The sequence below is a fragment of the Symsagittifera roscoffensis genome, chromosome 7, assembly GCF_963678635.1.
Source record: "Symsagittifera roscoffensis chromosome 7, txSymRosc1.1, whole genome shotgun sequence".
In the NCBI taxonomy this organism is placed as follows: domain Eukaryota; kingdom Metazoa; phylum Xenacoelomorpha; order Acoela; family Convolutidae; genus Symsagittifera; species Symsagittifera roscoffensis.
Window position 1 is genome coordinate 1,067,913 of NC_087068.1, and position 12,284 is coordinate 1,080,196.

Sequence of the window (12,284 nt, forward strand, 5' to 3'; positions counted from 1 at the left end):
AATCAAATGCCACTAGATGAACAATCACGACGTTTAACACAATTTGTTATTGGAAATCGACAATATGAATTTAATCGCCTATTCTATGGAATTTCCATAGGACCAGCAGCATTTTCAGCTTTTATGAGTAAAATTTTTAGACCACTAATACTCAAGAAAAACGCAATCACCTATTTGGATGATGTTTTTATGCAATCACAGACAAAAGAAGAAATGTTTACAGTTTTAGAGCACTATCATAACATACTTCAGAACGAAAATCTGAAGGCCGCTCCCAATAAATCACACTTCTTTCTAACACGAGTTAAATTTTTAGGACATAATATAGAAAAAAATACAATCATTCCATTAAAATCACGCATTGATGCTATTCAAAAACTTCAACCACCAACAAACAAAAAGAAAATCCAAGAATTCTTTGGAATGTTAAATTTCTTAAGCAATTACGTTTATAAAATGCAATTATAATTAAGACCGTTCTATAATATCCTCAGACAACAAAATAATTTTGAATGGACCACTGAACATCAAACACGATTTGAAGAAATTAAAAAACTTTTAACTGAACAAATTTCAAACACAATTCCACAATTGCAGATCCAAATCAACCATTCTATGCAATGTGCGATGCTTCAAATTTTGGCATCGGCGCAGCATTACTACAATCACATAGCTACGACTCTCAACTCTAATGAGAGAATGTACAGCTATAATTTATACACTTACAGAATATGAATTTCTGATACTTGGATCAAAACATCCAACAGTTCTATTCACAGATCAAAAACCAATCAATTTCTCTTTACACAAAAGTCAAATCCCAATCACCGAGTTTATAGATTTCAATTAATTCTTATGAAACTTCCAAGCTTACATATAGTTTGGACAGCAGGAAAGAATCTTGCATTACCAGATACATTAGGTCAAAATACACCGCCTGAATTACTTACACGAAAAACTACAGTTGAAATACCAAAAAATATAAAATTTTACCTTGCAAAAGACGAAACATCACCCCGACTAGAATGCAAACATGCAGTAAAAACTGACATTAACCAATCACAAAAAAAAGAATCTACAACATTTTCCACTTTACTTAGATTGCCAAAATAATCACTACGAAGTTGATCTACTAGGAACATCAATTTTCAAACCAATTCATACTCACAATGGATAAAAAATAACACCCAACAAAAACGAATAAAACACCAATCGTATAAAAAAGACTTTTTTCCATCAATTGAAAAAGAAAATTTAACTGATAAAATAAATTTATCAGGACCACAAACAAAAGATTCAAAATACACAATAAATCAAGTCTTTGACCTCCATGACCCACTTGACACAATTCCCTATAAGAATTAGAAATTGACAATATTTTTCTCCCTCCAACAGATAAAATTACACTTGAACTCTTAAAACAATATCAAAATCTTGACCCAGTAATTAGACAACTAAAATCATGGCACAAATACAAAACTAAGCCCGTAAAAGCAAATACCACAATTTTAGGAAATAAAACACTCCTCCGATATTTCCGAAAATTTAATAATACAACAATTAACGAAAACACAGACCTTCTAGAAAATCATTTAAACAATTCTACAGTCCCTTGTCTCCCTTTAAGTATGATACTAATAGCTTTTAACATTTCACATACACAAAATACTAAAGGACACTCTGGATCAGAGAAAACATATTCAAACTTTACACAAAATTTTTATTTCCCAAATGCACCAATTTGGATAAAAGTATTATGCAATGATTGTATAATGTGTCAGCTAAATAAACCTTATCCAAATCGAAAACAAATAGCACAAAAACAAGATTTTAAAGGACAAAGTTTATATTTTAACCATCGTATTTCATTCGATACAAAAGGACCAATTTCACCATCCTCTGAAGGAAACCCCTACATTATGGTAATTAATGATGCATTTACAAATTATGTAGCAGTCAACCCAGTACCACATTGTAATGCTTCTTATGCTTACACAACACTTTATGAACACTGGATAGCTAAATTCGGATTACCCGAAATCTTAGTTACAGATAACGGTACAGAATTCATAAATAATGAAATCATCACACTATGTCACTTATATAACACCACGTACATCTCATGCACCTTGGCCAAACGGTTTGATTGAAGGTATGAACCGTTCACTACAAGAATATCTTAGATGTATCATAAATGGAAATGATACAAGATACACAGAATGGTCAGCAGATGTAAAATTATTTAACTTAGCATATAATTCACAAATTACTACAACTCTAGGAATGTCACCATACAAAATGGTTTTTAATCAAAAGCCACGTAAACCAATTATGTTTACAGCAAACTCTCATAAAAATGTACAAGGTTATTGCCAACCAAATAAAGACTCAGTTTGATATAACCTACCTTTACACACGCATGATGAAGATCATTTTCGTCACCCACAAATCCTTAAATTAGCCTCCGGCACACACACCGAATGGATTTTAAATAGAGATAAAAAACACAATGAAATTTACCAAAGAGTAACAAAAAAATTGTTACAAAGGCAAAACATTAACGAACAAATTAATTCACGCTGTACACCAGCCTCAGATTTAAAAATTGGAACATTTGTCTTAATACCTAATTTAAATACACAAAAAGGAATTTCTAAAAAATTACAACCCCTTCGCAAAGGACCATACCAAATAATTGCCAAACCCACTGACGTAACATATAAAGTTACCGATTCAAACCAAAAAGAAATTGTTCAACATCGGAACAATTTTTTGCCTAACTACCCAACAGAGTACGCACTACGCGAATTAACTCAATTATATTCTTTCACAGGTTTAAAAGTTATTCAAAATCATCCACATACGGAAAAAGAAATAGATGAACAAAACGACATTCATCATGGAAAACAAAATACAAAACCAACTACAACTCAAAACAATACAAAAAAGCTAGATCAAAAAATACCTCAAAAAGAAAGGAAAAATAGGAAAATGATAGAAAACATTTTACCACAAGAACAAACCGAGAAATCAGAACATAGAGAATCATCACGACTTAGAAATCAACCACGTAAAAACTACAAAACATTCATCCCACAATCTGAAATATTAAAGAAAATTGATTTTCAAAAACAACTTTAATATTAAAATCCTCGCACCTGTCGATCATATTGAATCTTCATTTTTCAAAATAACATGATGACAAAACACGCAACAATTCTAGTTCAAATTCAGCCAATAGGATTCATTCAATCCGTCACCTTCTATAACTATAACACCAACCTATTAGGCGAAAGATATTAAACTCCAGGCATATCTATAACTATAACTTTACAACCTCCAGGTCAAAAATAAGCAAACCACTCAGACTTGACAACTAAAAGAAATACCACCATAATATCATAACCCTCCTTTATCTAATAACGCAAAGATCAACAATATTTTCCCAACTTAGACCTCAAAAACCCTCCAACCAAAAATGGTAATTTAGCCTAAAGTAAAAATACGACCGTATTCATTTGGCCTAAAGTACAAAAATCTCAAAAATGTCCCAGATCACCTGACAAATAAAAATAAAGCAAAGAGGACCTCCCGAACACCATAAAATTAGCCCCCAACAATTTTTCACAAAACTCAACCCACTTGCCAAAAAAACAATAAATAACTCGACCACACTTAAAAATCGCCCCAAACAACAAAAAATATTCGACCAAGAAATCATTTCTTAAATGCTCTTCTCTCGATCAGTCAATGTCTTTAGAAATACAATTTTCAACATTTTCATAAACTTTTTCACAATACTTAAACTTTTATTCATATTTCTCTTTGATACCTTTGAAGCTTTTATAATAATTTTAATCATTTTTTGCAACATTTTTAAAATTTTCTACTCCCTATTTGAAATATATCTCCAACTTTCCCAAATCATTGACCATATTCACAGGTACGATAAGCTAAAGTTTATGTAAATGATACAAACAATTTTTAGTAGAACAGATATTTTTTTACTATTTGTAATTTTTATAACATTTTTATCATCCCTAATATTGACAATGTGCAAATGTATAAAAAAGGCAATAATCACAATCGCTTTAGCAACAATCCTTTTAATTCTTTTCCTTGAAGAATACTACAATAAACATAATTTTTTTCACTAGAAAAAATCAATCGGAATACTTTCAAAATTGCTAACCAACAATCACACAATCAGTCTTCACAAACATCATCCCATGAAAACCCGACAATACCTACAACTACCCAAAACCCCCAAATATCCACACGAATTTCTTTCCAAGATAACCCATACACTTTTGAAGAACGACACGCTCGCTTATCCGAACCATTAGAACCAGTTCAGCGACAGGCACCCCTAAGTGAACCAACATATAATTTATACCCAACATTACCACAAGAATTAAGTAGAATAAGACACATTAGTCAAAATCAGAATACAATTGAAATAAATAGACAATTTATTCATCCACGACGAAATAGAAATTTTCAAACCCCCCGAGTTCATTTTGATGTACCCCAATCCCCATCACCAATTACTCCAGAAAACCCAAATAGCACATTACCAGAAACCCCTACACTTCCTTCACAACGTAGCACCTCAAGTATACTCTCAGATTACTTAGGTTCAACACCAACATCTGAACAATTACGTGATAATCCCTTTAACCACCCCAACCAAACATCACGTCTACCATATTGGACAACACACTCATTCACACAAGGTGAACCAAATTTAATAAATGACCCAATAGATATTTCTACGGATACAACAACATCATCATCACTACCAGAAACATTATCACTACCATCAACACCATCAATAAGCCAGATTTCACCGACGCCTTTGCTCCTAAATTTTCCAAATAACCTCGACGCTAGATATCGAGAACAATCATCAACAAATATCCCTTTAAGATTAGGTTGGAACACGTTCACAGCACCCCACCATTATTTGGACAACATCCAGAAAATAACCGACTCCACAATTGGGCACTCAATAGACTACAATATAGACAAGACATCCACGAAGACATTCGTGACCATAACATCCAAATACTCCAACAAAATAGTCTACAATTAAAATTCGAAATCACGATTAAACTTAACAACATTGTTCAACATCCTTACCCATTAAACTCACCCAATATAACAGCTCAATCGCTACCACCACCATTTATAACAACTGAAGTAATATATAAGTAGGACAGATATACCAAAAAGACAATTGGTTACATCACATTTTATAACCCATACTCAGGATTATCATATATATGTATATTCTAAAAATATTGATATTTCAACAAATCTTTTTTCTAATATTTTCCGACCAGAACACAAATCCTTCTCCTCGCACAGGACCCCAGGACTTATTAGTAACACACTACGATTGTGAAGAAAATGAACAAAAAACACACAAACATGCAATAAATCAAGTATCACAGTGCGAAACAGAACCACAAGCTATAGCAACTACAAATGTAATAGCGACACTGTATTCAAAAGCCCGAGCAACAACAGTCGCAGGATATAAATTTACAGCAACATTTTCCGAAAAGAAAGTACATTGTTCACAAGTTTCAAACGGAAATAAAAACCGACTTGACCACGAATCATTCTACCAAAGTAATATAGAACGACTTCTACATCTAAATCCCGATGATTGTAAAAACGAGCTACTCAGACTAAATAGCACAAGAAATAACAACACCGACAGAAAACTAGTATATTTTCAAGTCTTTGCCGATTCTGTACATCAAGCAGAACTTGAAAGATATCAAGGACATATAAAACTAGATGAAAAATACCCATACAACGGCGCACACGGAAGATTAACTTATGACATATACGATAAGCACTGGATACCACACATTGGTATAAATAATCCATCAAACTGCAAAGCAGACACAAAAATTAAAGGATATCAAGAAATAATGTTTTTCGATTGGAAAATACAACTCGAAAAAATACAACTCACACGAGATTTATCCGACAACACAATGATCTATCAAGGAATTAGATTACCTTGTAAAAACGATCAAGGTTATTGTGATCCTACAACACGGACACAAGCAACAATTGTTTGGTTTCCCGAAGATACATGCACAACATTTCAAGTAGCGAAACTCGAATGATAAAATTTCACGAAAAATATTTTATAGAATCAATTCCATACGAACAAGTCCATCCATTACGAAAACAAAGTACTGATTTCCGAAATGTCCATAATATAGAAAATAAATTAACACATTTCCAACTATATCAAGAAACAGAAATCGCATGCAAATACAGGAACCCACTTTACAAAACACAATATTCTGAAAAACTAGTTGAATACGAAAAAAGTTTCGACATGACCACTGGAAAAATAAAATTTGACCCTTATGCCACAGGTCACCTTCTAAACGAAGGAACATCATATATACCAGTTAACTTTCAAAAAAGCAATGGTCAACCTGGTGGAAAACTAAAGCCACATGACACTAGAAGTACACGTTTACAAGAACTATCACTAATGAATAACACTTATTTTGGTAATATCCACTATGATATCCACTTAGATATGAAGTTAGACTACACGATTAGTCGAATTTTTTAAGAAATGTCACTCTCCGAATTAGAAACACTTCACCGACTATGCGAATTAGAAAGGACACAAATCCTACAATCACTCGCACTAGCAGTATTAAAAATACCCTACGCAGGATATTTACTGTCAGGAAATAGATCAAATTTTCTAGACCACGAAGGAAACATTTAATGTTTTTATACTTGTACCAAAAAAGTATCACCACTATATGTTTTTGAAGATAAACGCTGCTATAAAAGAATCCCTATATTTTATAAAAATAAGGTACATTTTGTTGACACACTTTCAAGACGAACATATTTTTGGGATACCGCAGTCCCATGTGGATCAGAAAATTGCCACAATGTAGTACAATTGAACCCTGATGAAGATAAATATTATCTTCTTACTCCATACCCTACGTTAATGCAATCACTCAAAAAAAAATTTCACCCGAAAGCGTCAGAGCTATTGCCCGTAATCCAAATATTGATTTACAATCAATTGGAATATATTCAAAATCAGATATCCAACACCACATTAGAACACAACAATTCCAAGAATTATTAACACAAATGGACACTATACAAAGACAATCAATTGATCAAAATTTACGAAAAATTGCCGAAACCGCAGGATTTGCAGATTTTTATACACAAGATTATAGCGGATATTTTAAAGACATTAAAGACTATATATATCTAAACAGTGAAAAATACAGACCACAAGATATTTCACTTATAAATATTTTTAGCTTTGTTACCCTAAAAAATGAAATTCTCGATTTTCTAGGATGGCCCTATTACATCTTAGAAAAGTTAACTATCCTATACGCAATGTTTAACTTTATAGGATTTCTTTTTTCACTTTTAAAAGGAATCTAAAACACGTGCGCTATACACACACAAGTAAATAGACAACCAAGTGTAGCACGCATACTGTTTGCAGGATTTTTTGGAATTTTTTCTTCATCAATAAACAAAATTCTTCAAGACGCACAAATAAAAGAATATAATACAAAAATAGCGAAAAGACAGAACACGTACGACGAAGAACATAATAACAAAGAAGTAACACCTACCGCACCACAATTGCCACCCCTACCACATAACCATCCATTATCCTTAGTCCCACGTAATTTTCGAAACCTAGCAATAACACATAACCCAATTTTTAGTCTCAAAATAATCATTTTTTTAGCCCACGATGAGCCGACAACTTGGATCCCTACACCGCTCAAATTCCCACCCAACCAATCTCCACACTCCAATCCCAATAATCCCACTTTTTGCTTTCCCACCACCCGATTTCCCAACTATTAATATATCATCAAGCACGAATTCGGATACTAACTCAGATATTTCAGTTTTATACTCCATCTCACATCTTAATAACCCTAATATAGAAACCCCTGACGAGTTTGCAGACTCCGAACCATCTCCATTCAATAATTTTCAAACCAACTCCTCAGTTTTTTCAAAACCCCCTTTTCAACCTAACCTACTAAATAAGTCGCTCCCATCCGTTTCCACTCCTTCTTATGCTTCGCAAGTAACCCCAACCTACTCTCCACTTCATTCCGACCGATCATCTAATAATTCTCAAGATACCCCCCAAATTTCCAGGAACTCGATAATTTTATCACCCTACAACAACAGTTAATACACCCTAACACCCTCACCATACATCAAATTTCATCCACAATAGGATCCTCAAACCCACCTACTCCTACACCCTCCTCAGCTTTCACTGAATCATTAGCACAATCATCCACATCCAACGAAACATCTAATAGCACTAACCGAGCTTATCGCACTTTTAAAAGGAAATTCCCGAACCATCCATTCCCGACCAAACCAGGAACAGCCTGCGAATATATTAATCATCCACAACACACCAACACGAAAGATTTTCTAGCAATCACCTTACCCTCATTCCCACAATATACAATAAACACACCTAACGACACTAACGACACACGTAGTTTTGTAGATGAACATGTTTTAATGCCCACACTTCACTGGACAGCATATTACCATTTTACTAATCCCCTTTGCCTGCCACTATCTAGTACTCATGACGACAAAGAAAAGAATAAAAATATGCTATATAGACTCACCGCAACACTAACACCTAGACAATTTACTTATGTAGGATATAAAAAATTACTAAAAACATCCACTGCATATCGAGCTAACGAATTTACAATAGAATATTACGACCATGATATCATCCGAACTAATCAAGACCAATTTCTAGATGACGACCGCTTCGCTAACCCACAACTAACAGAAAAATTTTTCATCAAAACGTCATATGTATTCACACTTAATATTATTGATAGAAAATTTGATCACATCATTTCTGAAGCACTAAATGATATTCAAGCTTACGAAAGTTTCAAAGACAAATTTCAGTTATTTTCACTAACCTTTCACTTCCTTGCACCACATGAACGCGATTTGCACTGTTCACACGACATTACGTTACGCACTAAACAGACTCATGCATGTACATACTATCGCTTCATACAAAATCATTTTGATTTACATACTCCACCAAGACAACCACACCATCGTTTCAGTTTCTTAACTCGAAGTACATTTCACCATTTTTTCTTAATTTCACTTATTGCATCAAGGATACTAACCTCCACGGCATCCTCCGCAATTATGACCCAGTAACACAAAAGTATATATCTTGTCCCATCACGAAGACCTTTAACGCCGAAGAATCCAGATCCTCCTTATCCCACATGATTTTATCCAGCCTACAGAAATCCCATTATTAGAATTCATTCACAATACTAAATATAATCACAAAATATATAACCTCAATCAAAACACACCTTATGAGTTTGCAATAGGCACCGAAGAACTAAAAACCATTAAAGCACTTCAATTGCTTTGGCCACTGCTCCAAACTAAAAACATCATTCGCATACTAGCAAAATTACTAACAACATCGGACATGATACACGACAACTTCCCTCACGGCTTTTTCCCAGACGATTAACAGGTAAGTATAATTTAAAAATATTCTTCACTAATAAATTTAAATTAGTACTGACCATTCTTTATTCATGTTTCTTTTACATTTCTAGTCTTCATACCACGATCATCTGCAAAAACAGAAAAAAATATATACTCGTTAAAATTTTTCTAAAGTTCATTAATATTTTTTTCACAAGATAAAATAATAAAATGCATACCAAATGTAGTAAATTAATTTATAAATTGTTTCCCCATGAAGCAGTAATTTTAATTACGATGAAAATTTATAACTTTAAATTTTCCCAAAAAAGCAGTAAATTTGAAATTCTGTGTAATAAATTGATAAAATGAAAATGCAGTACTAACCTTTTGATATTTTCATTCACTCGCACAAGAATTCTATCCAAACTCGCACAGCTCGCCCACGACGAAATGTTTAAATAATGATTTTGAGTTTCAAGGTTTAACACTCAACAACTCTAACACGCGATAACAAGTTTCAAACTTTCCTTTAACCTGGTTGGAAAGGAATTATATACTAAACCAAACAAACCAACGCAGCTCACTAAATACCACAAATCATAAAAGAACAGCATGACTAAGAAAAGAAAACCAACGGTACCCAAACCGGATTAACCCAGTTTTAAACTGGATAATTTATTCTTTTAAAGACTATTATAAAGTCTAAGAAAGAAATAATAATACACAAAAAAGTCGCAAGACAAACCCATACCAAAAACAATTTGATTTTTGAAAAAAGGACACAACCAAAGAAACATAAGAAAGACCAACATAAACCCAACATAAAACGTTATCACATAACAGGACCTCTCAAAGAAACAGCACGAAATCATACTCCCACTCCTGGCCTAACCCACCAGAGAGGACGTCCTGAGCATGCTCTATAGCCGGCCTAACCCACCGCGCTACATCCACGCTTTGTGACCACACTTCTTTTTTTAATAAGAGGTACTCAAGGGTGAGTAACTCTTCAAAATAACCGAACTAAAACAAAATGCTTTTGTGAAAACAACTAACTAAATTCATGATTAAAAAACCGAACTAATAAAATTTTATAAAATCTAAATCATACCTTGCAGTATATAGATCAACACACAACAACAAAGACGAACATCCAGAGACAAAATGATTCCATCACACTCGAACAAGAATGGCTAACCACAACCGATATGCCGTCCACAATCACAACTCAAAGGATTTAGAGTACGACTTGACTTCGCAGAAAAGGACTTCATTGAACTAGACCAATGACCATCTCGATGCTCAAGTATACGTACAGATCCGAAATACGAGGCATCCCTTCCACACACGATCTCCACGCCATTCCCAGACGAGGTTGAACACAAAACAAGTTCTCTACATAATACAGAAAAACCCGTCATAGCAAACCATTTTGAAATCAGATTGATTTCATTAGGGAACACAGTCGTTGTCACAAGACGACACAACGATTGATGTTCCTAACTCCAGCGTCCTCGAACTTCTTTAACAAGAGGAACCGGACAAGAATATGATGTTCGCCAAATACCAACGTTCATCATCCATCCTTTGAATTGCAGAAAGATAATTCTAAAAACTCTTTAAAACCCGGATGGGTGGAACCTGATCTAAACTATATTTTATGATTGGATAAATTGGATATTTTACCACTGTAAAGTATTTAATATTAACCAATCATAATCCATCTAACTAACAACCCACTTATTTGTAAGTGCTGAAATTACTTGTAATTTCAGCACCAGAGAGATTTGAATTTAACTTAGAAATTAGTTGTCTCTCCAAGAGAACTTCAGCAGCCGCAATAAACCAGTATACCCTAGATCTATTGAGCCTAGCAGAGACTAGTTAAACACCCTGAGACTAGAAAGTACAAGATTAAGATTAGGATCGGTATAAGACTAAGAAGTTGCACGAATCTATCCGGCCGAAAATAAGATAGCATGACGAGCAGACGGTGTACCCTATCCAAAATTACTCTATGAGTTAACCACATCGGTTCTAACTCAATATTTTTATTGTTATATTTTACATCTGTTACGATATCCAAATCCGATTTACAATTTACTATTTTTCTCTTAGATAGTTTTCGCTTAAAGTTTCATAAGGCTTGAAATTTTCTCTGTCAATTTTTAGCCTAAAAAAAATTGTGGCCTGATGTTTTTCAAAATATAAAACACATCTTACCAAATAAAAGCAACAAAGATTTCAAGTTTGGATGAAACTTTTTTGTCATTTTTGATTTTTTTTGTATAGAAAACTCAGCTGCCTTTACGTTAAAGGCATCATTCACAAATTTTTGCAGACAATTTTTTTTTTCGAAAAACCGTTTTGTCGAGCATGAAACTGATATTGCGACATAAAACAGGGAAAAAAATCCTGAAATTTGAATTTTTTACTTGTCATACAATTGCTTATCGCACAACTTTTTTATATGAAAATTATATGTTTAGTGTTTTTTCATGCCCTCAGTGTATGGAATTGCGTGATAAGAGTTTTTCTTGTATGGAATTGTATGTTAAGCATTTTTCGTGCATGGGGGTTCAAGACGGGGTCTTGACATTCCGAGGCAAAAAATGGTTGGTTCAAATTACTGTTCGACATGACTCAGTTATGTTTCGAACGCTCGACTGAAGTTTGGGTGCGTCTATATGATTGAGTGGCAATTGATTTTTGAAGGACGATGTCTCCTC